Genomic DNA, 27,564 nt, shown 5'->3' with positions numbered 1-27,564 from the left:
TGCTAATCGTTCGCTTGTATCTGCCTAGACACTTTTGCTGGTTGTGAATTATTCCATTTGCATGGCAAGGTGCGCATGTAGGAGTGTTAAAAATTCTGGATGAGCTAGGTATCGATCCCAGTACCTTTCGCACACTAAGCGAGCGCTCTACCATCTGGGCTACGCCCACCCCACCGTTGACTAATAATGCTACACACAGCCATATCAACGTCACAGACCCTTGCACTCCCATTATTCCGCAGACAAACACTACTCTCTATGTATCAGTGAGGGTGTCTTTCGGGTTTCGTGCATTCTGTATCGAATCGTAGTTGGCCACAATGAAAGTGGCACGCATAATGTCGAAAATAGAGTTCGGACACCGCTCTGAGTAAGACGAACGTGTTGTCCACTCTCTAGACTTTAATGACGTTAAGCCGTGATACCTTAGACAGATCTGCACTCGATGACACCTCGATAACAGCCGGTCCCCACACTTACATCTTGTTCTCCTTATGTCAGTATACTTCATATCAGTCTTTGACGCTGGTTTTGCAACTTCTTGCGTGCCTTTATCTTCGCCGCGACCAACACTTACCATGCACTGACCACAAGACAGGGAGGCGCCGGGGCTTGAACCCAGGACCTTTCACTCGCTAAGCGAACGATCTGCCTACTGAGCTACGGCTGCGCACAAGACCAAGCCTGGCTATTCTCCATTCTTTGCGACTCTGATGTGCACGGACACGATTGGTTTGTAGCGGCGAGGGTACCAGAGTACAAAGGCGCGGACACGTTCATATACACAAGACTTCCTAGTAGTTTCGATGCTCTGGTATTACGAATTCAAATTCCGTCTGTTTTTAACGTCTGAAATTGAAAGGGCGGTCACAAATAGGTACATTTCACTCCTTGTCGACAATCACACAGCACCTGAGGTAACAAGCAATCCCCGAGCCCCATTGTGCACTCCATTGTTCATGCCAACTCAGTGCCTCGCTTTTTGCTACTGTCTACCACTCTTGTCGTCCAACTGCAAAACACTGGGACACAACAAGTTTCCGCGTCTCCATTGCACTGATCATACTACGAAACGCTCCCCAAACTTGGCAATCACACATGCAGCCGACTTTTACGACTTTACACGACGCTCACGCTGGTGACAGCCTTATTTACAGTTCGACGTCGTGCCTAAGCGAATGAGCACATTTCGCCTACGGTTTAGGCCGCTCTCCTAGTGTGGCTGCACTGTGTCTGCAGGTAGCGAGGGGCCGCAAGCTTCCTGTGTTCGCACCTATATCACCTGTGTTTGCTTGTTAGAGACAGACTATCCCAAAACATACAACTCACTCCATGAATTGATTGCTACGGCATCTATTATCAGCGGTCACAACCAGCAACACCAGTAGCAGCCGACTGCACGCAAAGAATGGGAACGTGCAGTGGGATTTACGTGAACTCGGCGAAAGGCAGATCTTTCCAACGTAGGCTTGAGAATCTTATGGGAACACTTATACTGTTTCTAAATTATGTGTAGGTGTGGGAGGAGGGTGCTTCCTGCGCACGAATAAAAGCACGCTTGCCAATTGTGGATGCTAAACGTTCGCTTGTATCTGCCTAGACACCTCTGCTGGTTGTGATTTATTCCACTTGCATGTAGGTGTGTTGAAAATTCTGGAGCGGTGGGTATCGATTCCAATACCTCTCGCACGCTAAGCGAGCGCTCTACCATCTGAGCTACACCCACCCCCCCGTTGACCAATAGTGCTACATACAGCCATATCAACGTCACAGACCCTTGCACTCCCATTATTCCGCAGACAAAGACAACTCTCTATGTATCAGTGAGTGTGTCTGTCAGGTGTCCTGCATTCTGTATCGAATCGTAGTTGGCCACAATGTAAGTGGCACGCAAAACATCGAAAATAGAGTTCGGACACCGCTCTGAGTAAGACGAACATGTTGTCCACTCTCTAGACTTCAATGACGATAAGCCGTGATACCTTAGACAGATCTGCACTCGATGACACCTCCATAACAGCCGGTTCCCACACTTACATCTTGCTCTCCTTATGTCAGTATACATCATATCAGTCTGTGACGCTGGTTTTGCAAATTCTTGCGTGCCTTTAGGTTCGCCGCGACCAACACTTACCATGCACTGACCACAAAACATGGAGTCACAGGGGCTTGATGCCGAGACCTTTCACAGGCTAAGCAAATGATCTGCCAACTGAGCTACGGCTGCACACACGACCAAGCCTCGCTATTCTCCATTCTTTACGACTCTGATGTGCACGGACACGATGGTTGGTTGGTTTGTAGCGGCGAAGGTACCAGAGTACAAAGGCGCGGACACGTTCATATACACAAGAGTTCCTTCACCTTCAAATACAGTTTTTTTGCGACTGATGGAGACGTAGGCAAATTTTAAAGTTGCTATTTCCATTACATCACGTTAATCAGCAAAACTTTAATTTACATCTGCAACGGAAAAAAATTCCGTTCCGCCCAGAGTAGGGCTCGAAAGCACGAACCTGTGATTAAAGAGTCTCATGCTCTACCGACTGAGCTAGCGTTGCTGCTTCGTTGAATACTTGCTGGGTACAGATCACACAGTACTCGTTTAGGTTGGGTGGTCCCATACAGAATCTCTCCATGCTGCCTAATGTTTTCCTAACGTCACACTCGTCACGTACTTCACTTTTATTCCATAATCATTTCTGAGAGGTAAAGGAATTGCATGACAATCTGCAGAGCTAGCGGCGTCAAGATTAACACACATACTTGATGTGACTCAAAAGCTGAACGAGTTACTTTCCGACGTTGTTTTAGATGTGCAAGTGCCAGTCAAAACTCGCGGTGACAGCACTCTGCCGAATATTTCGCTAGTTAACACCGGTCTTGTTGTGTGTGTTTCAAGCTGAAGACCATCTCCAAGGAGAAAATGGTCAACAGCAACATTCAGACGGTTTCGTACTGCTCAATTGCTACATTAAAACGGTACGTTTCTTTTTCAGAACTGGAAAAACACGACCGTGACAGGATTCGAACCTGCAGTCTTCGGATTCGAAGTCCAACGCCTTATCTATTACGCCACACGGTCACTGACGACTAAGTATAACTTATATACGACTCATCTCGAAACGCTCACACCCCCTGAGGAATTGTGTTTTCGTTCCACACAGCCGCTGCCCCTTGCTCTATCCCACCCATTCGTTACATTCAACCTCTTACGAGACCGACCAAATATAGACTGGCAAACAAGACCACACACTTTGTGCATTCGGAATGGAAGGCAGGGTGTCCCTCGCCGCATTTGCTACGATGGCCATTTGCTACTTCTGCAGAAACGGCGGCGGCGACGACGACGACGACGACGAGAGGCTCTGAGATTTGTGAGAAATTCCTCTATAAAATGTAATTCAGACTGCCTCGTCCCACCTTATGCCGTACCGCTTTGGCAAATGCTTTATCTGCGCCATTCGCCTTAATCACATGTGAGAGTAATTCTTAATAAAACGCCTGTCGCTAATTGTTCGTTATCACAGATACTGTTTGCTATACGGCCACGACGCGCAACTGATTTCCAAAATTCGTCTTACTCCTGTGAGGATGGAACTCACGACCCCTGGTTTACTACACCAGTGCTCTACCACTTTTGTTTATTTTTTATTTTCTATTTATTTATTTATTTATTAATTTTTTTGTAACGGCAGTAAAGTAAATGACAATCCTAGTCACGGGCGGACCCCCCAGCTATCGGGATGATTGTGAAAAACACTTCCTAAAGAATTGGAAAAGTAAGTCCTGTATTTCGTATGACTCCGTATGAGCTCGTGTTGTTCTTGTAAATACATCCAATAATCCATCACGGACTTAATATCGTACGAAAACAAATTTTTCGTCGCATGTCCAGCGATCCAATTGACCGCATATGTCTTTTGTTTGGGAAAAATGGTCTTGTCCGGTAGAAAAAGTACATCCTATGTGATTTCTGTGTAGTTAGTGCGCTGAAGGAAATCCAGTATTCGACGCGTCAGCATCCAGGCGTTCCTCGCTGCGCCACACATTAAACTATGTTCTTCCGTTGCTAACAGTCCACAGTTGGTGCAAAGAGGAGAATCGACCATATGAATTGTATGTAATCGACTCCTGGTCACAAGTTTACGGTTTATAAGAATATACCACATCGAACTCGCTGCTGTTGACAGTAATATAGTATGCACTGCACACCAAATATGGTTCCACGTTCTCGACGGGTATTTGAATTCCATTATATTGCGGCCATGGTGATCCATCAAGCATCTATAGATCTCCCGAGTCGTGGGTATTCTCGTCGAAGGTACTTTCACACGAACATAACTGTAATCAACAAGGAACGATTCAATGTGTGCAAGAGAAGGCGAAATATTGCCCAACGCAATAGGGGGTTCGTACGAAGTCGGAACAAGAACTTCTATCAGAGCTGACGTTATGGTATGCCTTCTTTGTTGCCAATTTCGTATCATCGCTCGCATGTAAAGCGCCAGAGCTTTGTTTCTCACGTTTGTGTGGTTGAGGCCACCGTTCCGGAATTGTAGCGTTAACGTATCATATTTGATCTTAAATAACATCCCAGTACTAACATAGTAACCAAAGGCAGCCATGAGGCGATCTGCAATACCCTTCGGTATTGGTAGGATCTGCGCTAGATGGGGCAGTCGTGACGCTATGTGAACGTTGGTGTATGCCACACGTTGGATCATGTCAAAGGCTGTCAGTGAGTTGTTGCGTATCGTCAGACGTACATTCTGCAGAAGCCGCCGAGAACTCGCCGCCGCCGACCGCCGTAGTGAACGGGTAAATGTAATCCACAGACATCTCAGCGATTCCACCGTCTGGAACGGTCCCGATACGTCTTCCAGACACCGTCCAATGTGCATAATTTTGGATTTCGTCATGTTAACGACACTGCCTGCCGCCGTCCCGTAAGAGTCTAGATGTTCAACAGCGTGACGCACTTCATGTCCTGATCTGACAAGGAGGATCATGTCGTCCGCATATGCGCGGCAAACGAAAGAGTTCTCATTAAGCACTATCCCAGTAAGTGAGCGCCTCATAACACACATCAGCGGCTCAAGTGCTACCGCAAACAGCATCATGGAGAGTGGGCACCCTTGTCGGACTGAGCTGTTAATGGGAATCGAGCCCGCTTCCCGGCCGTTTACAATCACCTTCGATGCAGCCCCTCGTAGTAGCCTCATAACGATAGAGATGAAAACAAGTGGAATCGCCATTCGGCTCATGACTGACGCCAAGAAGTCATGGTTTATCCTATCGAACGCACGATCGAAGTCCACAGATATCATCGCTGCTCGCATTTTACACGTTTCCGCAAGGGCGATAACGTCACGGTATTCACTTAACGCCGAGGAGATGTTGCTTCGCACCCCTAGGCAAGCCTGATCAGGGGATATTGTCCTGGATATCGCCAGCTTGAGACGAGACGCTAGTAGTCTTGCAAAGATTTTATAATCGGTGTTTAGCATAGTGAGAGGCCGATATTGATTAACATTAAACTCCCCGCCATCTTCGGGATGGGAAGAAGAAAGCCCGTTACAAAATCCGACGGTAGGCGCATGTCCGGACGCATCGCCTCATTGTACATCGACACCAACTGTGGCATCATCATGTCCTCGAATTCTCGATAAAACTCTAGCGTAATCCCATCTGGCCCTGGTGATTTATGGGCCGCTCCTTTTTTGAGTGCCACCTTTATATCGTCTTCTGTGAGTGGCTCCATAAGCGCTGCCTTATCCGTCTCTGTCAGTGTCGTTTGCAGATGTTGCAGTATCTCTTCCCCCACGAGACGGTCCGTCGGTGTACCGGCATAGAGGTGGCGGAAATGCTCTAAAAATTCATTTGCAATGTCCTGTTGTGTTGTCAGTTGACGGCCATCTAAACCGTGGAGCACTGTTACCAATGCCCGACGGTAACGTTTATGTTCCCGCGACACATGGTGCATCGAGGTACGTTCCCCAGTGATGGTGTCGAGACATCGTGCCCGTATTGGGATGCCACCCAGTCGTCGTCGCGTGATCGATAGGATTTGTGCCTTGACACGATGAACTTCCGCTTGATGTTCTGGAGACGGCGCCTGGAAGGACAGCTCACGAAGCATGGTGTAATAATAATCAAGAGTGTCTCTTTGCCATCTCGTCTTATCCCGACCATACTGTATGAGCGCTCTTCTTATTGCCGGCTTAGTACACTCGAGCCACCATTGAAGCACGGAGGTATATGTTGGTAGACGGCGTTGACATGTGGCCCATACCTCCTCGACTCTCTGACGACATTCGGTGTCTGCCAAAAGTGACGAATTGAGCTTATATGTCCCGCAGCTTCTCCACACACTTTGCCTAGGGAGTGCTATGGTACAAATGTAAGCCAGATGATCAGTAAATGCCGCAGGCCATCGTTCCGCGTCGATCACCTTATCCTGTAGGCCAAACGAAACATATATTCAATCGAGTCTGCTCGCTGAGTGACTGGTATAAAAAGTATATCCCTCACAGTTCCTATGAATCATGTCCCAGGTGTCGCTTAACTCCAGATCCCGGCATAGCACATGCAATTCACGAGAGGTATTGTAATGTGGAGCCTGGTCTTCTTGGGCTAAAACACAATTGAAGTCACCACCTATAATGAAATGATCGAATCTGCCGGTAAATAAAGGCACAATCTCTTCCGAATAATATCTCGCACGCGTCCGTCTGTTGTCGGTGTCGGAAGGGGCATAAACATTGAGAATACGAATTCCATTAACAGTTATCGCCAGTCCTCGTGCCGAAGGTAGATAAGCCAGGTCGCGAACAGGAATCCCGTCCCGGACCAATCCACTGAGCTAAAGATGCGCGGCCTAGCGGCACTTTGGCATACTTCGTCCGTACGGTCGTCTGAATCATCAGACTTCAGCTGACAACACTTCATATTTTCAACTAATATTTGCAGCTATGGCGACCCATTACTGCTTGGCTACACATCTTACACGTAGCCGATGTTCTCTCCAAACAAAACCACTTGCACTTCAGAACATGACTTTCACACATGTCTACAAAATCACCTTTACCTTCAAATACAGTTTCTTGCGACTGATGGTGACGTAGGCAAATTTTAAAGTTGCTATTTCCATTACATCACGTTAATCAGAAAAACGGTAATTTACATCTGCAGCGGAAAAAAATTCCGTTCCGCCCAGAGTAGGGCTCGAACCCACGACCCTGTGATTAGGAGTCTCATGCTCCACCGACTGAACTAGCCATGCTGCCTCGTTGGATAATTGCTGGGTAGCAGATCACACAGTACTCGTTTGGGTTGGTTGGTCCCATACAGAATCTCTCCATGCTGCCTAATGTTTTCCTAACGTCACACTCGTCACGTACTTCACTTTTATTTCATAATCATTTCTGAGAGGTAAAGGAATTGCATGACAATCTGCAGAGCTAGCGGCGTCAAGATTAACACACATACTTGATGTGACTCAAAAGCCGAACGAGTTACTTTCTGACGTTGTTTTAGATGTGCAAGTGCCAGTCAAAACTCGCGATGAGGGCACTCTGCCGACCATTTCGCTAGTTAACACCGGTCTTGTTGTGTGTGTTTCAAACTCAAGACCATCTCCAAGCACAAAATGGTCAACAGCAACATTCAGACGGTTTCGTACTGCTCAATTGCTACATCAAAACGGTATGTTTCCTTTTCAGAACTGGAAAAACACGACCGTGCAGGATTCGAACCTGCAATCTTCGGATCCGAAGTCCGACGCCTTATCCATTAAGCCACACGGTCACTGACGACCAAGTATAACTTATATACGACTCATCTGGAAACGCTCACACCCCCTGAGGAATTGTGTTTTCGTTCCACACAGCCGCTGCCCCTTACTCTTTCCCACCCATTCGTTACATTCAACCTCTTACGAGACCGACCAAATATAGACTGGCAAACAAGACCACACACTTAGTCCATTCGGAATCGAAGGCAGGGTGTCCCTCGCCGCATTTGCTACGATGGAAATTTGCTACTTCTGCAGAAGCGGAGGCGGCGACGACGACGACGACGACGACGACGACCGCGAGAGGCTCTGAGATTTGTGAGAAATACATCTATAAAATGTAATTCAGACTGCCTCGTCCCACCTTATGCCGTACCGCTTTGGCAAATGCTTTATCTGCGCCATTCGCCTTAATCACATCTTAGAGTAATTCTTAATAAAACGCCTGTCGTTAATTGTTCGTCATCACAGATACTGTTTGCTATACGGCCACGAAGCGCAACTGATTTCCAAAATTCGTCTTCCTCCTGTGAGGATGGAACTCACGACCCCTGGTTTACTAGACCAATGCTCTACCACTGAGCTAAAGAGGCGCGGCCTAGCGGTTCTTTTGCGTACTTCGTCCGTACGGTCGTCTGAATCATCAGACTTCAGCTGACAACACTTCATATTTTCAACTAATATTTGCGGCTATGGTGACCCATTACTGCTTGGCTACAAATCTGACACGTAGCCGACGTTCTCTCCAATCAAAACCACTTGCACTTCAGAACATAACTTTCACACATGTCTACAAAATCACCTTCACCTTCAAATACAGTTTTCTTGCGACTGATGGAGACGTAGGCAAATTTTAAAGTTGCTATTTCCATTACATCACGTTAATCAGAAAAACGGTAATTTACATCTGCAGCGGAAAAATATTCCGTTCCGCCCAGCGTAGGTCACGAACCCACGACACTGTGATTAAGAGTCTCATTCTCTACCGACTGAGCTAGACGTGCTAACTCGTTTTTTACCTGCTGGGTAGCAGGTCACACAGTACTCGTTTTGGTTGCTTGGTCCCATACAGAATCTCTCCATGCTGCCTAATGTTTTCCTAACGTCACACTCGTCACGTACTTCACTTTTATTTCATAATCATTTCTGAGAGGTAAAGGAATTGCATGACAATCTGCAGAGCTAGCGGCGTCAAAATTAACACACATACTTGATGTGACTCAAAAGCCGAACGAGTTACTTTCCGACGTTGTTTTTTGATGTGCAAGTGCCAGTCAAAACTCGCGGTGAGGGCACTCTGCCGACCATTTCGCTAGTTAACACCTGTCTTGTTGTGTGTGTTTCAAACTCAAGACCATCTCCAAGCACAAAATGGTCAACAGCAACATTCTGACGGTTTCGTACTACACAATTGCTACATTATAACGGTATGTTTCATTTTCAGAACTGGAAAAACACGACCGTGACAGGATTCGAACCTGCAATCTTCGGATCCGAAGTCCGACGCCTTATCCATTAGGCCACACGGTCACTGACGACCAAGCATAACTTATATACGACTCATCTGGAAACGCTCACACCCCGTGAGGAATTGTGTTTTCGTTCCACACAGCCGCTGCCCCTTACTCTTTCCCACCCATTCGTTACATTCAATCTCTTACGAGAACGACCAAATATAGACTGGCAAACAAGACCACATACCTTGTCCATTCGGAATCAAAGGCAGGGTGTCCCTCGCCGCATTTGCTACGATGGAAATTTGCTACTTCTGCAGAAGCGGCGGCGGCGACGACGACGACGACGACGACGACCGCGAGAGGCTCAGAGATTTGTGAGAAATACATCTATAAAATGTAATTCAGACTGCCTCATCCCACCTTATGCCGTACCGCTTTGGCAAATGCTTTATCTGCGCCATTCGCTTTAATCACATCTGAGAGTAAATCTTAATAAAACGCCTGTCGCTAATTGTTTGTCATCACAGATACTGTTTGCTGTACGGCCACGATGCGCAACTGATTTCCTAGATTCGTCTTCCTCCTGTGAGGATGGAACTCACAAACCCTGGTTTACTAGACCAATGCTCTACCACTGAGCTAAACAGCGGCACTTTTGCGTACTTCGTCCGTACGGTCGTCTGAATCATCAGACTTCAGCTGACAACACTTCATATTTTCGACTAATATTTGCAGCTATGGCGACCCATTACTGCTTGGCTACACATCTGACACGTAGCCGATGTTCTCTCCAAACAAAACCACCTGCACTTCAGAACTTGTTTTTCACACATGTCTACAATATCACCTTCAGCTTCAAATACAGTTTTCTTGTGAGTGATGGAGACGTAGGCAAATTTTAAAGTTGCTATTTCCATTACATCACGTTAATAAGAAAATCGGTAATTTACATCTGCAGCGGAAAAAAATTCCGTTTCGCCCAGCGTAGGGCTCGTACCCACGACCCTGTGAATAAGAGTCTCATACTCTACCGACTGAGCTAGCCGTGCTGCCTCGTTGGGTACATGCTGGATAGCAGATCACACTGTACTCGTTTGGTTTGGGTGGTCCAATACAGAATCTCTCCATGCTGCCTAATGTTTTCCTACCGTCACACTCGTCACGTACTTCACTTTTATTTCATAATCATTTCTGAGAGGTAAAGGAATTGCATGACAATCTGCTGAGCTAGCGGCGTCAAAATTAACACATATGCTTTACGTGACTCAAAGCTGAACGAGTTACTTTCCAACGTGGTTTTAGATGTGCAAGTGCCTGTCAAATCTCGCGGTGAGGGCACTCTGCCGATCATTTCACTAGTTAACACCGGTCTTGTTGTGTGTGTTTCAAACTCAAGACCATCTCCAAGCACATAATGGTACACAGCAATATTCAGACGGTTTCGTACTGCACAATTGCTACATTAAAACGGTATGTTTGTTTTTTAGAACTGGAAAAACACGACTGTGACAAGATTCGAACCTGCAATCTTCGGATCCGAAGTCCGACGCATTATCCATTAGGCCACACGGTCACTGACAACCAAGCAAAACTGATATACGACTCATCTCGAAACGCTCACACCCCTGAGGAATTGTCTTTTCGTTCCACACAGCCGCTGCCCCTTACTCTTTCCCACCCATTCGTTACATTCAACCTCTTACGAGACCTACCAAACATAGACAGGAAAACAAGACCACACACTTTGCGCATTCGGAATCGATGGCAGGGTGTCCCTCGCCGCATTTGCTACAATGGCCATTTGCTACTTCTGCAGAAGCGGCGGCGGCGAAGACAACGACGACCGCGAGAGGCTCTGAGATTTATAAGAAATGCATCTATAAAATGTAATTCAGACTGCCTCGTCCCACCTTATGCCATACTGTTCTTTTTTTTTCCTTTATTGTCATTTTATACCTACAAAGGTAGGCCGGCAGCGGCCTAATATGCCGCTCTTCGGCCACAAGAAACATACAAGAGATAAAAACAGGAAGACATAATCTCAAAACACAGACATGGAGGATAAAAATCAGAAGACAACAGAGAATAAAAAGAATTGAAGTCGTTCACCGACGCAGCACTGTTTCAGTTTTAAAAAAAACGGGCAGCACAGCACGGAACAGAGAACACTAGCACAGGTGAACGGTGGAGCAGAAAACGAAGAAACACTCGAGGCACAGACGGGACGAAAGACACGGACACTGCGGAGATGGGCTTCGGCGCTTGCAGGGGCACTGTCCACACCGAAAAGCTGGGGGCCTGCCAAGGGAAAAAACAGGGGGAGGGAAGGAGGGAGGGGGAGATAGGATGCCAGGGAGGAGGAGGGGAGAAAACGAAAAGAGGGGGGTGGAAGCCCAGGGAGAGGGGGAGGGGAGGTAAGGATGGAAGGAGGGAGAGAGGGAGGGAGAGAAGGGAGAGAGGGTGCCCACAGGAAAAGGAGAGGAGAGGGGAAGGCAAGGCTCAAAGTTGGTAGGAGGGGTAGATGGAGGGGAGGAGGGCATCATCCGGGAGGGGGAGTCGGCGGAAGCCACCTTGGGAGAGGGTGTGGAGAGTGTGAAGATGGAGAGCAGGTGGGATACAGGAGTACAGGCGCGGCAGTGGGTTGGGGTGGGAGAGGATGGAAGAGACAAGCGGGTGGGGAGGATCAAGCTTGCGGGAGGTGTAGAGGATCCGTATCCGTTGGAGGAAGAGGAGGAGGTGTGGGAAGGGGATGAGGTCATAGAGGAGCCGCGTGGGGGAAGGGAGGCGGATGCGATAGGCGAGGCGGAGTGCATGCCGTTCAAGGATTTGAAGGGATTTGTAAAAGGTAGGCGGGGCAGAGATCCAGGCGAGATGGGCATAATAGAGGATGGGGCGGATGAGAGATTTATAGGTGTGGAGGACGGTGGAGGGGTCCAGACCTCATGTGCGGCCAGAAAGGAGCTTCAGGAGGTGGAGTCGGGAGCGTGCCTTGGCTTGGATTGTCCGGAGATGAGGGGTCCAGGAGAGGCGACGGTCAAGGGTGACGCCAAGGTACTTGAGGGTGGGTGTGAGGTTAATAGGACGGCCATAAATGGTAAGATAGAAATCAAGGAGACGGAAGGAAGGGGTGGTTTTGCCTACGATGATTGCCTGGGTCTTGGAAGGATTGACCTTGAGCAACCACTGGTTACACCAAGAGGTGAACCGGTCAAGATGGGATTGGAGAAGGTGTTGGGAGCGTTGCAGGGTGGGGGCAAGGGCAAGGAAGACGGTGTCATCGGCGTACTGGAGAAGGTGAAGGGGGGGTGCAGGTGGAGGCATGTCCGCCGTATAAAGAAGGTAAAGAAGAGGGGAAAGGACGGAACCTTGGGGCACACCGGCAGAGGGGTAGAAGTTGTAGGAATCAGTGTTGTGGATAGTGACATAGGAAGGGTGGTGGGAAATGAAGGAGGCGATCAGACGGACGTAGTTAATAGGAAGAGCAAAGGTTTGGAGCTTGAAGAGGAGACCAGAATGCCACAGACGGTCATAGGCGCGTTCAAGGTCAAGGGAGAGGAATATGGCAGAGCGACGGGAGTTGAGTTGTTTGGAGAGGAGGTGAGTGAGGTGAAGGAGAAGGTCATCGGCAGAGAAGGATGGTCGAAAGCCACATTGGGTGGAGGGAAGGAAGCGGTGCCGGTGGAGATGCTGGTGGATGCGGCGGGTTAGAATGGATTCCAGGACCTTGCTGAAGACCGAGGTAAGGCTTATAGGACGGTAGGAGGAGACAGCGGAAGGTGGTTTATCGGGTTTGAGGAACATCAGGATCCGGGAGGTTTTCCACAGGTCGGGGTAGAAGCCGGTGGACAAGACCACATTGTACAGCCTGGCCAGGGTGGAGAGGAAGGGGGCGGGAGCTTCACGGAGGTGACGGTAAGTAACACGGTCGTGACCAGGAGCAGTGTTGCGTTTGGTGCGGAGTGTATCGATGATGTCTTGAGTAGTTATAGGGTTATTGAGTTCAGTGTGTGTAATGTTGTCCAAGTACTGGAAGCCAGGAGCTAGTGGAGGGATAGAGGTGTCAGTTCGATCGCGGACATCGGGGAAGAGGGAATAATCGAACTGGGGATCGCCAGGGATGGTAAAGACATCGGTGAGGTAGGAGGCAAAATGGTGGGCCTTACTAAGGTTGTCAGGAAAGGGATTGTCATTATGAAGGAGAGGATAGTAAGGGGGGGGGTTTTTGATCCAGTAAGGCGGCGGAAGGCTGACCAGTATTTGGACGAGTTAATAGGTAGGGTAGCATTAAGACGGGTGCATGTCTGTCGCCAGTCCCGGCGTTTCTTAGCCGCGAGCAAGTTCCGGATGTGTCTCTGGAGTTGCTGGTTGCGTTGTAGTGTGTCCCGGTCACGCGTGAGGAGGAAGGCACGGTAGAGACGACGGGATTCTCGAAGGAGGAGGACGGCCTGTGGGGGTAAAGTGGGACGGTGCGGGTGGATGGCGACGGTAGGGATGTGGGCCTCCACGGCCTCTGACAAGGTCTGCTGGAGAAAGGATGCGGCATGGGTTATGTCATGTGGGCGGTGGTAGGTGAGGGGGTGGCTATCGACTCGGGTAGTAAGGGTATCCCGGTATGCATTCCAGTCGGCACGGGAGTAATCATGGACATACTTGGGGGGAGGGTCAAGGCGAGGATCGGGACGGGGGCGACGACCGTCTGATATGGTAAGAAGGACAGGGAGATGGTCACTGCCAATAGGGTCGAGGACGTCCACCGCTATGCGGCCAAGGAGGTTGGGGGAGGCTAGGACGACATCGGGTGTGGTATTGGATTCAGGGTGGGTGTGTTGGGGAAGAGGAAGGACATCTCCTTGGATGGTGGCGAGGAACCGATGCCACCGCCGTAACTGGGTGGCGGAGCGACTATAGATATTGAGATCTGCGGCAATCACGTAGGAGGAGAAGGTACGGTCGATGTGGGAAAGGAAGTCAAAAGGAATAGGGGCAGAGGGGCGGACATAGATGGTGGCGCAGGTAACGGTGAGGCCGGGGAAGAATAGACTAAGGATCAGGTGTTCCGTGGGGTTGGGAAGGAGGGGTTGGAGCCGAACAGGGATCTGGCGATGGTGGCCAATGGCAACTCCGCCACGCGCTATCGGGAGGGGGTTGTCAGAGCGGTGAAGGAGGTAGGGCGAGGTATGGACAGTACGGTGGGGCTGGAGAAATGTTTCGTTTAGGAGGAAGGCATCCACGCGGTGGGTGGTGAGGGTATGCATAAGGAGATTCTTGTTGACAGGAAGGGAACGGATGTTGTTAAACAGGATACGTTGCTGTCGCGCCATAGTGGGAATTTAGACGAGGGTGTCGAGACGGGAGAAGGTAAAATGGGCCTGGTTATGGGAGTAGGTGTCGTAAGTGTTGAGCTGGAAGACGGAACGGGCGGCAAGGGATATCTGCTGGAGGGTGTGGGGGCGCTGAAAGGGGTGGATGTTCTGAAGGACAACGGTTACAAAGCGGATGATGTCCTCAGCTGTGGGGGGGGGGGACGGAGGGAATTGCCGGGAGGGGTGGGGGCATCCAAGGGGCGGACAGGGACAGTGAGTTCAGGAGCGGAGGGAGGGGGTCGGGCCTTGCACTTTTGGGAGTAGGTTGGGTGTTGGAGGTTACAGGTGTTACAGGAGGGGGGGGGCTGATGGTTTGGGCACTGCCGGAGGAAGTGTGCTTCTTTGCAGTGCGGGCAGACGGGGGCCTCGCGGCACTCAGATGTAGGATGTGCATTATAGCGCAAGCACCTCTGGCAGCGGATGGACTGTGGAGGGGAGCGGGAGGGGTCGACCTTATAACGGCGGGTGAAAAGGAGGGCACCCTCCTTGAGGAGGAGGTCTATGGAGGGAGCATGCTCGGAGAACACCCGCATGAGGCGGGTGGGGCCGGCTGGATTGTGAATCCGGCGGACAGCTCGAACCTCTAGATAGGGATGGGCCTTCAGCTCCGCCAACACCTCCTCCTCCGTGATCATCGGGCTAAGCCGAGTGATCACGGCAGTGAGGGTCGGTGGGCGACGGGGCGGCTGGGGTTGTCGGGATGAGGAGGGGGGGGGAGCAGGGCAAGGGAGGCATGGGGACCAAACCGGGTGAGGGGAATGCGGGAGAGGATGTCGGAGTGGAGGGTGGGGCTGGGGGATGTGATCAGGACGGAGTCCCGACGGGGGGTGAGAAGGGAGATCGGGGCTCCGGGGAAGTGCTGGCGGATGAGAAGGGTAAGATTGCGGGCCTCCAGGAGAGAGGGATCAGGGTGAGAAAGGAGGTACCTGTAGGAGGGGGAGGTAGAGGAGGGAGTAGATAGGGCAGGTGGGGTGGTATCCATGGCATCCTGGGGGGTTAGAGGGGGGAGAGTCTGCGACTTCTTGGGAGCAGAAGAGGCTGGGGTGCCGCTGGGACGTTTCACAGCGGGAGAGGGATGGGAAGAGGTGTGGGGGATGGGGACGACCGGGAGATGGCGGGAGAAGGCAGGTCCCACCGGCGGTGCAAGCACTGGTGGTGGTGCTGGTGCTGGCGCTGGAGCTGGCGCTGGAGCTGGAGCTGGCGCCACAGAAGATGCAGTGGCAGTGGTTGGCACTGGCGATGGCGAGGGCGATGGTGATGGTGAGGGTGATTACGATGATGATGGTGTGGCGTGGGTGGTGGCCCGACGGGCAACAACCCTGGCGGGGGTGGCATGAGTTACATGTGGGAGGGGAGGGAATGGGTCACGTGAGGCATGGTGGGTAGGAACAGGGGAGGGAGCAACAAAAGGAGCGGGGGTGGGAAGAGTGAGGAGGGGGGGAATATATGGGGGAGGCGGTGATTGAGCACACCACGTAATGGTGGTGGCAGCAAGTGAGGGGGACGTGTACACGATTGCAGTGGTAGTGGCGGTAGTTGTGGGGGTTGTCATGGTGAGAGGATAAGTGGGAGAGGGGAAAAGAGGAAAAATAACAGGGGACAGTCAAAGGACAAGGACAAGAGACTGACGAAGAGGAAGGGTAAGACGTAAGCAGAGACGACAGAACGAAAGACGGGCAGGGAGCGGCGGCGGCGGCAACCGGCGTCGGCGGGAGACCGGCGGCGGCGGTGGGTAACGGTGGCGGCGGCAGCGGCGGCTGGGACCAACGGCGGAAAAGGCTCGGGACAACGGCAGCTGCAGCGATCATGGAAACTCCTAGCACTTCGATATTAACGACAATAATATCGAAGGGCGCAACCCTCTCGAGTTACGCCGAAGATGATGCCATACTGCTTTGGCAAATGCTTTATCTGCGCCATTCGCCTTAATCACATCTGAGAGTAATTCTTAATAATACGCCTGTCGCTAATTGTTCCTCATCACAGATACTGCTTTCTATACGGCCACGACGCGCAACTGATTTCCAAGATTCGTCTTCCTCCTGTGAGGATGGAACTCACGACTCCTGGTTTACTAGACCAGTACTCTACCACTGAGCTAAAGAGGCGCGGCCTAGCGGAACTTTTGCGTACTTCGTCCGTACGGTCGTCTGAATCATCAGACTTCAGCTGACAACACTTCATATTTTCGACTAATATTTGCAGCTATGGCGACCCATTACTGCTTGGCTACACATCTGACACGTAGCCGACGTTCTCTCCAAACAAAACCACCTGCACTTCAGAACATGACTTTCACATATGTCTACAAAATCACCTTCAACTTCAAATACAGTTTTCTTGCGACTGATTGAGACGTAGGCATATTTTAAAGTTGCTATTTCCATTACATCACGTTAATCAGAAAATCGGTAATTTAGATCTGCAGCGGAGAAAAATTCCGTTCCGCCCAGCGTAGAGCTCGAACCCACGACCCTGTGATTAAGGGTCTCATGCTATACCGACTGAGCTAGCCGTGCTGCCTCGTTGGGTACCTGCTGCGTAGCAGGTCACACAGTACTCGTTTGGTTTGGTTGGTCCCATACAGAATCTCTCCATGCTGCCTAATGTTTTCCTAACGTCACACTCGTCACGTACTTCACTTTTATTTCAAATCATTTCTGAGAGGTAAAGGAATTGCATGACAATCTGCAGAGCTAGCGACGTCAAAATTAACACACATACTTGACGTGACTCAAAAGCCGAACGAGTTACTTTCCGACATTGTTTTAGATGTGCAAGTGCCAGTCAAACCTCGCGCTGAGGGCACTCTGCCGACCATTTCGCTAGTTAACACCGGTCTTGTTGTGTGTGATTCAAGCTCAAGACCATCTCCAAGCACAAAATGGTCAACAGCATCATTCAGAAGGTTTCGTACTGCACAATTGCTACATAAAAACGGTATGTTTGTTTTTCAGAACTGGAAAAACACGATCGTGACAGGATTCGAAAATGCAATCTTCGGATCCGAAATCCGACACCTTATCCATTAGCCCACACGGTCACTGAGGACCAAGTATAACTGATATACGACTCATTTCGAAACGCTCACACCCCCTGAGGAATTGCGTTTTCGTTCCACACAGCCGCTGCCCCTTACTCTTTCCCACCCATTCGTTACATTCAACCTCTTACGAGACGGACCAAACATAGAAAGGAAAACAAGACCACACACTTTGCGCAATCGGAATCGATGGCAGGGTGTCCCTCGCCGCATTTGCTACGATGGCCATTTGCTACTTCTGCAGAAGCGGCGGCGGCGACGACGACGACCTCAAGAGGCTAAGAGATTTGTGAGAAATACATCTATAAAATGTAATTCAGACTGCCTCGTCCCACCTTATGCCGTACCGCTTTGGCAAATGCTTTATCAGCGCCATTCGCCTTAATCACATCTGAGAGTAATTCTTAATAAAACGCCTCTCGCTAATTGTTCGCCATCACAGATACTGTTTGCTATACGGCCATGACGCGCAACTGATTTCCTAAATTCGTCTTCCTCCTGTGAGGATGGAACACCGGTCTTCTTGTGTGTGTTTCAAGCTCAAGACCATCTCCAAGCACAAAATGGTCAACAGCAACATTCAGACGGTTTCGTACTGCACAATTGCTACATTAAAACGGTATGTTTCTTTTTCAGAACTGGAAAAACACAACAATGACAGGATTCGAACCTGCAATTTTCAGATCCGAAGTCCGAAGCCTTATCCATTAGGCCACACGGTCACTGACGACCAAGTATAACTGATATACGACTCATCTCGAAACGCTGACACCCCCTGAGGAATTGTGTTTTCGTTCCACACAGCCGCTGCCCCTTACTCTTTCCCACCCATTCGTTACATTCAACCTCTTACGAGACCGACCAAACATAGACAGGAAAACAAGACCACACACTTTGCGCAATCGGAATCGATGGCAGGGTGTCCCTCGCCGCATTTGCTACGATGGCCATTTGCTACTTCTGCAGAAGCGGCGGCGGCGACGCCGACGACGACGACGACCGCGAGAGGCTCAGAGATTTGTGAGAAATACATCTATAAAATGTAATTCAGACTGCCTCGTCCCACCTTATGCCGTACCGCTTTGGCAAATGCTTTATCAGCGCCATTCGCCTTAATCACATCTGAGAGTAATTCTTAATAAAACTCCTCACGCTAATTGTTCGCCATCACAGATACTGTTTGCTATACGGCCATGACGCGCAACTGATTTCCAAAATTCGTCTTCCTCCTGTGAGGATGGAACTCACGACTCCTGGTTTACTAGACCAGTGCTCTACCACTGAGCTAAAGAGGGGCGGCCTAGCGGAACATTTGCGTACTTCGTCCGTACGGTCGTCTGAATCTTCAGACTTCAGCTGACAACACTTCATATTTTTGACTAATATTAGCAGCTATTGCGACCCATTACTGCTTGGCTACACATCTGACACGTAGCCGATGTTCTCTCCAAACAAAATCACCTGCACTTCAGAACATGACTTTCACACATGTCTACAAAATCACCTTCACCTTCAAATACAGTTTTCTTGCGACTGATTGAGACGTAGGCAAATTTTAAAGTTGCTATTTCCATTACATCACGTTAATCAGAAAATCGGTAATTTACATCTGCAGTGGAGAAAAATTCCGTTCCGCCCAGCGAAGGGCTCGAACCCATGACCCTGTGATTAAGACTCTCATGCTCTACCGACTGAGCTAGCCGTGCTGCCTCGTTGGGTACCTCCTGGGTAGCAGATCACACAGTACTCGTTTGGGTTGGTTGGTCCCATACAGAATCTCTCCATGCTGCCTAATGTTTTCCTAACGTCACACTCGTCACGTACTTCACTTTTATTTTATATTCATTTCTGAGAGGTAAAGGAATTGCATGACAATCTGCAGAGCTAGCGGCGTCAAAATTAACACACATACTTGACGTGACTCAAAAGCCGAACGAGTTACTTTCCGACGTTGTTTTAGATGTGCAAGTGCCAGTCAAACCTCGCTGTGAGGGCACTCTGCCGACCATTTCGCTAGTTAACACCGGTCTTCTTGTGTGTGTTTCAAGCTCAAGACCATCTCCAAGCACAAAATGGTCAACAGCAACATTCAGACGGTTTCGTACTGCACAATTGCTACATTAAAACGGTATGTTTGTTTCTCAGAACTGGAAAAACACGACCGTGACACGATTCGAACCTGCAATCTTCGGATCCGAAGTCCGACGCCTTATCCATTAGGACACACGGTCACTGACGACCAAGTATAACTTATATACGATTCATCTCGAAACGCTCACACCCCCTGAGGAATTGTGTTTTCGTTCCACACAGCCGCTGCCCCTTACTCTTTCCCACCCATTCGTTACATTCAACCTCTTACGAGACCGACCAAACATAGACAGGAAAACAAGACCACACACTTTGCGCAATCGGAATCGATGGCAGGGTGTCCCTCGCCGCATTTGCTACGATGGCCATTTGCTACTTCTGCAGAAGCGGCGGCGACGACGACGACGACGACGACGACGACGACCTCGAGAGGCTCAGAGATTTGTGAGAAATACATCTATAAAATGTAATTCAGACTGCCTCGTCCCACCTTATGCCGTACCGCTTTGGCAAATGCTTTATCAGAGCCATTCGCCTTAATCACATCTGAGAGTAATTCTTAATAAAACTCCTCACGCTAATTGTTCGCCATCACAGATACTGTTTGCTATACGGCCATGACGCGCAACTGATTTCCAAAATTCGTCTTCCTCCTGTGAGGATGGAACTCACGACTCCTGGTTTACTAGACCAGTGCTCTACCACTGAGCTAAAGAGGCGCGGCCTAGCGGAACTTTTGCGTACTTCGTCCGTACGGTCGTCTGAATCTTCAGAGTTCAGCTGACAACACTTCATATTTTTCACTATTATTTGCAGCTATGGCGACCCATTACTGCTTGGCTACACATCTGACACGTAGCCGATGTTCTCTCCAAACAAAATCACCTGCACTTCAGAACATGACTTTCACACATGTCTACAAAATCACCTTCACCTTCAAATACAGTTTTCTTGCGACTGATGGAGACGTAGGCAAATTTTAAAGTTGCTATTTCCATTACATCACGTTAATCAGAAAATCGGTAATTTACATCTGCAGCGGAGAAAAATTCCGTTCCGCCCAGGGTAGGGCTCGAACCCTCGACCCTATGATTAAGAGACTCATGCTCTACCGACTGAGCTAGCCGTGCTGCCTCGTTGGGTACCTGCTGGGTAGCAGATCACACAGTACTCGTTTGGGTTGGTTGGTCCCATACAGAATCTCTCCATGCTGCCTAATGTTTTCCCAACGTCACACTCGTCACGTACTTCACTTTTATTTCATAATCATTTCTGAGAGGTAAAGGAATTGCATGACAATCTGCAGAGCTAGCGGCGTCAAAATTAACACACATACTTGACGTGACTCAAAAGCCGAACGAGTTACTTTCCGACGTTGTTTTAGATGTGCAAGTGCCAGTCAAACCTCGCGGTGAGGGCACTCTGCCGACCATTTCGCTAGTTAACACCGGTCTTGTTGTGTGTGTTTCAAGCTCAAGACCATCTCCAAGCACAAAATGGTCAACAGCAACATTCAGACGGTTTCGTACTGCACAATTGCTACATTAAAACGGTATGTTTGTTTCTCAGAACTGGAAAAACACGACCGTGACAGGATTCGAACCTGCAATCTTCGGATCCGAAGTCCGACGCCTTATACATTAGGCAACACGGTCACTGACGACCGAGTATAACTTATATACGATTCATCTCGAAACGCTCACACCCCCTGAGGAATTGTGTTTTCGTTCCACACAGCCGCTGCCCCTTACTCTATCCCACCCATTCGTTACATTCAACCTCTTACGAGACCGACCAAACATAGACAGGAAAACAAGACCACACACTTTGCGCAATCGGAATCGATGGCAGGGTGTCCCTCGCCGCATTTGCTACGATGGCCATTTGCTACTTCTGCAGAAGCGGCGGCGGCGACGACGACGACGACAGCGAGAGGCTCAGCGATTTGTGAGAAATACATCTATAAAATGTAATTCAGACTGCCTCGTCCCACCTTATGCCGTACCGCTTTGGCAAATGCTTTATCAGCGCCATTCGCCTTAATCACATCTGAGAGTAATTCTTAATAAAACTCCTCACGCTAATTGTTCGCCATCACAGATACTGTTTGCTATACGGCCATGACGCGCAACTGATTTCCAAAATTCGTCTTCTTCCTGTGAGGATGGAACTCACGACTCCTGGTTTACTAGACCAGTGCTCTACCACTGAGCTAAAGAGGGGCGGCCTAGCGGAACTTTTGCGTACTTCGTCCGTACGGTCGTCCGAATCTTCAGACTTCAGCTGACAACACTTCATATTTTTGACTAATATTTGCAGCTATGGCGACCCATTACTGCTTGGCTACACATCTGACACGTAGCCGATGTTCTCTCCAAACAAAACCACCTGCACTTCAGAACATGACTTTCACATGTCTACAAAATCACCTTCACCTTCAAATACAGTTTTCTTGCGACTGATTGAGACGTAGGCAAATTTTAAAGTAGCTTTTTCCATTACATCACGTTAATCAGAAAATCGGTAATTTACATCTGCAGCGGAGAAAAATTCCGTTCCGCCCAGGGTAGGGCTCGAACCCACGACCCTATGATTAAGAGTCTCATGCTCTACCGACTGAGCTAGCCGTGCTGCCTCGTTGGGTACCTGCTGGGTAGCAGATCACACAGTACTCGTTTGGGTTGGTTGGTCCCATACAGAATCTCTCCATGCTGCCTAATGTTTTCCTAACGTCACACTCGTCACGTACTTCACTTTTATTTCATAATCATTTCTGAGAGGTAAAGGAATTGCATGACAATCTGCAGAGCTAGCGGCGTCAAAATTAACACACATACTTGACGTGACTCAAAAGCCGAACGAGTTACTTTCCGACGTTGTTTTAGATGTGTGTCAGTCTCGCGGTGAGGGCACTCTGCCGACCATTTCGCTAGTTAACACCGGTCTTCTTGTGTGTGTTTCAAGCTCAAGACCATCTCCAAGCACAAAATGGTCAACAGCAACATTCAGACGGTTTCGTACTGCACAATTGCTACATTAAAACGGTATGTTTGTTTTTCAGAACTTGAAAAACACGGCCGTGACAGGATTCAAACCTGCAATCTTCGGATCCGAAGTCCGACGCCTTATCCATTAGGCCACACGGTCACTAAAAACCAAGTATAACTTATATACGACTTATCTCGAAACGCTCACACCCCCTGAGGAATTATGTTTTCGTTCCACACAGCCGCTGCCCCTTACTCTTTCCCACCCATTCGTTACATTCAACCTCTTACGAGACCGACCAAACATAGACAGGAAAACAAGACCACACACTTTGCGCAATCGGAATCGATGGCAGGGTGTCCCTCGCCGCATTTGCTACGATGGCCATTTGCTAATTCTGCACAAGCGGCGGCGGCGGCGGCGACGACGACGACGACGACGACGACGACGACGACGACGACGACGACGACGACGACGACGACCGCGAGAGGCTCAGACATTTGTGAGAAATACATCTATAAAATGTAATTCAGAATGCCTCGTCCCACCTTATGCCGTACCGCTTTGGCAAATGCTTTATCAGCGCCATTCGCCTTAATCACATCTGAGAGTAATTCTTAATAAAACGCCTCTCGCTAATTGTTCGCCATCACAGATACTGTTTGCTATACGGCCATGACGCGCAACTGATTTCCAAAATTCGTCTTCCTCCTGTAAGGATGGAACTCACGACTCCTGGTTTACTAGACCAGTACTCTACCACTGAGCTAAAGGGGCGCGGCCTAGTGGAACTTTTGCGTACTTCGCCGCACGGTCGTCTGAATCATCAGACTTCAGCTGACAACACTTCATATTTTTGACTAATATTAGCAGCTATGGCGACCCATTACTGCTTGGCTACACATCTGACACGTAGCCGATGTTCTCTCCAAACAAAATCACCTGCACTTCAGAACATGACTTTCACACATGTCTACAAAATCACCTTCACCTTCAAATACAGTTTTCTTGCGACTGATGGAGACGTAGGCAAATTTTAAAGTTGCTATTTCCATTACATCACGTTAATCAGAAAATCGGTAATTTACATCTGCAGCGGAGAAAAATTCCGTTCCGCCCAGGGTAGGGCTCGAACCCACGACCCCATGATTAAGAGTCTCATGCTCTACCGACTGAGCTAGCCGTGCTGCCTCGTTGGGTACCTGCTGGGTAGCAGATCACACAGTACTCGTTTGGGTTGGTTGGTCCCATACAGAATCTCTCCATGCTGCCTAATGTTTTCCTAACGTCACACTCGTCACGTACTTCACTTTTATTTCATAATCATTTCTGAGAGGTAAAGGAATTGCATGACAATCTGCAGAGCTAGCGGCGTCAAAATTAACACACATACTTGACGTGACTCAAAAGCCGAACGAGTTACTTTCCGACGTTGTTTTAGATGTGCAAGTGCCAGTCAAACCTCACGGTGAGGGCACTCTGCCGACCATTTCGCTAGTTAACACCGGTCTTGTTGTGTGTGTTTCAAGCTCAAGACCATCTCCAAGCACAAAATGGTCAACAGCAACATTCAGACGGTTTCGTACTGCACAATTGCTACATTAAAACGGTATGTTTGTTTCTCAGAACTGGAAAAATACGACCGTGACAGGATTCGAACCTGCAATCTTCGGATCCGAAGTCCGACGCCTTATCCATTTTTTTTTGTTTTTTTTTTTGTTTTCTTTTTTTTCTAATTTTTTTTTTTTTTTAAAAAAGGAAAGGGTATAATACGTTATTATATTTGATTTGTTGTTCATTTTGTTCTTGTGTATTTATTAGGATTCTAAACGCAGGTCTCCTGCCCACTTTTTTTAAATCTTTTTTTTTATTTATTTATATAGGTATCAATGTGCGAACAGTCATAGTTAATCAAGCCTGGAAAACTAAAACAGAATGAAGACACCATCGAAGATATTAAACGTAAGTAACATGAAAAAGAAAACTACCACGTCGTAGTTAGGCTTCCCATTGACTGCGCCCTCTGATAAAGATTGTTCAATATATGCTCGTTTGCAGTTTGTTCTGACCTCATCTGCCACTGCCTGGAACATTCCAGCTGCACGGGGGGCTGTGAAAGGCGCTCCATAGGTAGTTTGCGAAGCATTGTCGATATCTGGTATGCCCTGAAATAGCATGATGTCTTTCTTGCAAATAGAGCCAGAAGTCAAGGAAATTCTTGTGTCCGTCACGACAGAGGTAATGGACCGCATGTCCACGTATCCAGGTGACGGAGTTGGTTCGAGTCTTGGGGTAAAATGTCTCATCCGGAAACAATAACGTGCGTGCAGATATATGCTCCGGCCTAACTCGCAAGACATAAGCCAGCATCTGCCGCACTAGGTGCCAAACCGGTTCCGCCTCTCCGCAGCTGAGGCGGTGCTCGTCAGAATCTACAGTGTTACAACCCACACAATTAGGAGATTCTGCCATGTGGATATTGTAGAGACGTTCTTGCGTCACCAGCTTCCCATTAACGACTACGTACCATTGGGAAACAACGTCGGAATCTAGCATGGCATCGTGTACAGTCTTCCACACAACGCGCCACCGTACGTCAGGATATTTTAGTTCGACCACATTTAGGGGGCGGCGTTGCATCATGTCGTGATAAATACGTCGAGTCGTGGCCATTTGTGGTGTCGTGAGCGCTACACTGCAATAACTTTGTTCTAAATAGAAACGTCCTATATAAAAGAGGGGCGCTGGGATGTCCTGTAGTGGCACCGGCGCTCTTGGTGAAGTAGGTCGTAGTGCCGTCAGAAGCAGACTCGTGAGGCTCGTAGGACAACGGCGCAGCAGACATAAATGTGAGCTAACATAGAGGGCAATGGCCCTATCATGGACGTTGACTAGGCCGAGACCACCTTTTTCCTTGGGGACGGTATGTTTGTTTTTCAGAACTGGAAAAATACGACCGTGACAGGATTCGAACCTGCAATCTTCGGATCCGAAGTCCGACGCCTTATCCATTAGGCCACACGGTCACTGACGACCAACTATAACTTATATACGATTCATCTCGAAATGCTCACACCCCCTGAGGAATTGTGTTTTCGTTCCACACAGCCGCTGCCCCTTACTCTTTCCCACCCATTCGTTACATTCAACCTCTTACGAGACCGACCAAACATAGACAGGAAAACAAGACCACACACTTTGCGCAATCGGAATCGATGGCAGGGTGTCCCTCGCCGCATTTGCTACGATGGCCATTTGCTACTTCTGCAGAAGCGGCGGCGGCGACGCCGACGACGACGACGACCGCGAGAGGCTCAGAGATTTGTGAGAAATACATCTATAAAATGTAATTCAGACTGCCTCGTCCCACCTTATGCCGTACCGCTTTGGCAAATGCTTTATCAGCGCCATTCGCCTTAATCACATCTGAGAGTAATTCTTAATAAAACGCCTCTCGCTAATTGTTCGCCATCACAGATACTGTTTGCTATACGGCCATGACGCACAACTGATTTCCTAAATTCGTCTTCCTCCTGTGAGGATGGAACTCACGACTCCTGGTTTACTAGACCAGAGCTCTACCACTGAGCTAAAGAGGCGCGGCCTAGCGGAACTTTTGCGTACTTCGCCGCACGGTCGTCTGAATCATCAGACTTCAGCTGACAACACTTCATATTTTTCACTAATATTTGCAGCTATGGCGACCCATTACTGCTTGGATACACATCTGACACTTAGCCGATGTTCTCTCCAAACAAAATCACCTGCCTTCAGAACACGACTTTCACACATGTCTACAAAATCACCTTCACCTTCAAATACAGCTTTCTTGCGACTGATTGAGACGTAGGCAAATTTTAAAGTTGCTATTTCCATTACATCACGTTAATCAGAAAATCGGTAATTTACATCTGCAGTGGAGAAAAATTCCGTTCCGCCCAGCGAAGGGCTCGAACCCACGACACTGTGATTAAGAGTCTCATGCTCTACCGACTGAGCTAGCCGTGCTGCCTCGTTGGGTACCTCCTGGGTAGCAGATCACACAGTACTCGTTTGGGTTGGTTGGTCCCATACAGAATCTCTCCATGCTGCCTAATGTTTTCCTAACGTCACACTCGTCACGTACTTCACTTTTATTACATAATCATTTCTGAGAGGTAAAGGAATTGCATGACAATCTGCAGAGCTAGCGGCGTCAAAATTAACACACATACTTGACGTGACTCAAAAGCCGAACGAGTTACTTTCCGACGTTGTTTTAGATGTGCAAGTGCCAGTCAAACCTCGCGGTGAGGGCACTCTGCCGACCATTTCGCTAGTTAACACCGGTCTTCTTGTGTGTGTTTCAAGCTCAAGACCATCTCCAAGCACAAAATGGTCAACAGCAACATTCAGACGGTTTCGTACTGCACAATTGCTACATTAAAACGGTATGTTTGTTTCTCAGAACTGGAAAAACACGACCGTGACAGGATTCGAAACTGCAATCTTCGGATCCGAAGTCCGACGCCTTATCCATTAGGACACACGGTCACTGACGACCAAGTATAACTTATATACGATTCAACTCGAAACGCTCACACCCCCTGAGGAATTGTGTTTTCGTTCCACACAGCCGGTGCCCCTTACTCTTTCCCACCCATTCGTTACATTCAACCTCTTACGAGACCGACCAAACATAGACAGGAAAACAAGACCACACACTTTGCGCAATCGGAATCGATGGCAGGGTGTCCCTCGCCGCATTTGCTACGATGGCCATTTGCTACTTCTGCAGAAGCGGCGGCGGCGACGCCGCCGACGACGACGACGACGACGACCGCGAGA

The 27,564-nt window shown here is 48.9% G+C and overlaps 11 non-coding genes across 11 annotated transcripts; all 11 read right to left on the bottom strand.

Moving 5' to 3' along the window:
• Nucleotides 1-7,737: 7,737 nt before the first annotated feature.
• On the bottom strand, nucleotides 7,738-7,809 carry Trnar-ucg (transfer RNA arginine (anticodon UCG)). Its single transcript has one exon. It is a non-coding gene; the product is annotated as a tRNA-Arg (tRNA).
• A 507-nt stretch (nucleotides 7,810-8,316) lies between these two features.
• On the bottom strand, nucleotides 8,317-8,388 carry Trnat-agu (transfer RNA threonine (anticodon AGU)). The gene has a single exon. It is a non-coding gene; the product is annotated as a tRNA-Thr (tRNA).
• Nucleotides 8,389-9,252: 864 nt separating this feature from the next.
• On the bottom strand, nucleotides 9,253-9,325 carry Trnar-ucg (transfer RNA arginine (anticodon UCG)). Its single transcript has one exon. It is a non-coding gene; the product is annotated as a tRNA-Arg (tRNA).
• A 7,326-nt stretch (nucleotides 9,326-16,651) lies between these two features.
• Nucleotides 16,652-16,723, bottom strand: Trnat-agu (transfer RNA threonine (anticodon AGU)). Its single transcript has one exon. It is a non-coding gene; the product is annotated as a tRNA-Thr (tRNA).
• Nucleotides 16,724-18,881: 2,158 nt separating this feature from the next.
• Trnat-agu (transfer RNA threonine (anticodon AGU)) lies at nucleotides 18,882-18,953 on the bottom strand. The gene has a single exon. It is a non-coding gene; the product is annotated as a tRNA-Thr (tRNA).
• Nucleotides 18,954-20,396: 1,443 nt separating this feature from the next.
• Trnat-agu (transfer RNA threonine (anticodon AGU)) lies at nucleotides 20,397-20,468 on the bottom strand. The gene has a single exon. It is a non-coding gene; the product is annotated as a tRNA-Thr (tRNA).
• An 863-nt stretch (nucleotides 20,469-21,331) lies between these two features.
• Trnar-ucg (transfer RNA arginine (anticodon UCG)) lies at nucleotides 21,332-21,404 on the bottom strand. Its single transcript has one exon. It is a non-coding gene; the product is annotated as a tRNA-Arg (tRNA).
• Nucleotides 21,405-22,823: 1,419 nt separating this feature from the next.
• Nucleotides 22,824-22,896, bottom strand: Trnar-ucg (transfer RNA arginine (anticodon UCG)). The gene has a single exon. It is a non-coding gene; the product is annotated as a tRNA-Arg (tRNA).
• Nucleotides 22,897-25,690: 2,794 nt separating this feature from the next.
• On the bottom strand, nucleotides 25,691-25,763 carry Trnar-ucg (transfer RNA arginine (anticodon UCG)). Its single transcript has one exon. It is a non-coding gene; the product is annotated as a tRNA-Arg (tRNA).
• Nucleotides 25,764-26,264: 501 nt separating this feature from the next.
• Trnat-agu (transfer RNA threonine (anticodon AGU)) lies at nucleotides 26,265-26,336 on the bottom strand. The gene has a single exon. It is a non-coding gene; the product is annotated as a tRNA-Thr (tRNA).
• Nucleotides 26,337-26,672: 336 nt separating this feature from the next.
• On the bottom strand, nucleotides 26,673-26,745 carry Trnak-cuu (transfer RNA lysine (anticodon CUU)). Its single transcript has one exon. It is a non-coding gene; the product is annotated as a tRNA-Lys (tRNA).
• Nucleotides 26,746-27,564: the final 819 nt, after the last annotated feature.

The sequence above is a fragment of the Schistocerca gregaria genome, chromosome 11 (assembly GCF_023897955.1).
Source record: "Schistocerca gregaria isolate iqSchGreg1 chromosome 11, iqSchGreg1.2, whole genome shotgun sequence".
In the NCBI taxonomy this organism is placed as follows: domain Eukaryota; kingdom Metazoa; phylum Arthropoda; class Insecta; order Orthoptera; family Acrididae; genus Schistocerca; species Schistocerca gregaria.
The sequence above is the reverse complement of the archived record's forward strand: the minus strand, read 5'-3'. Positions and strand labels throughout refer to the sequence as shown.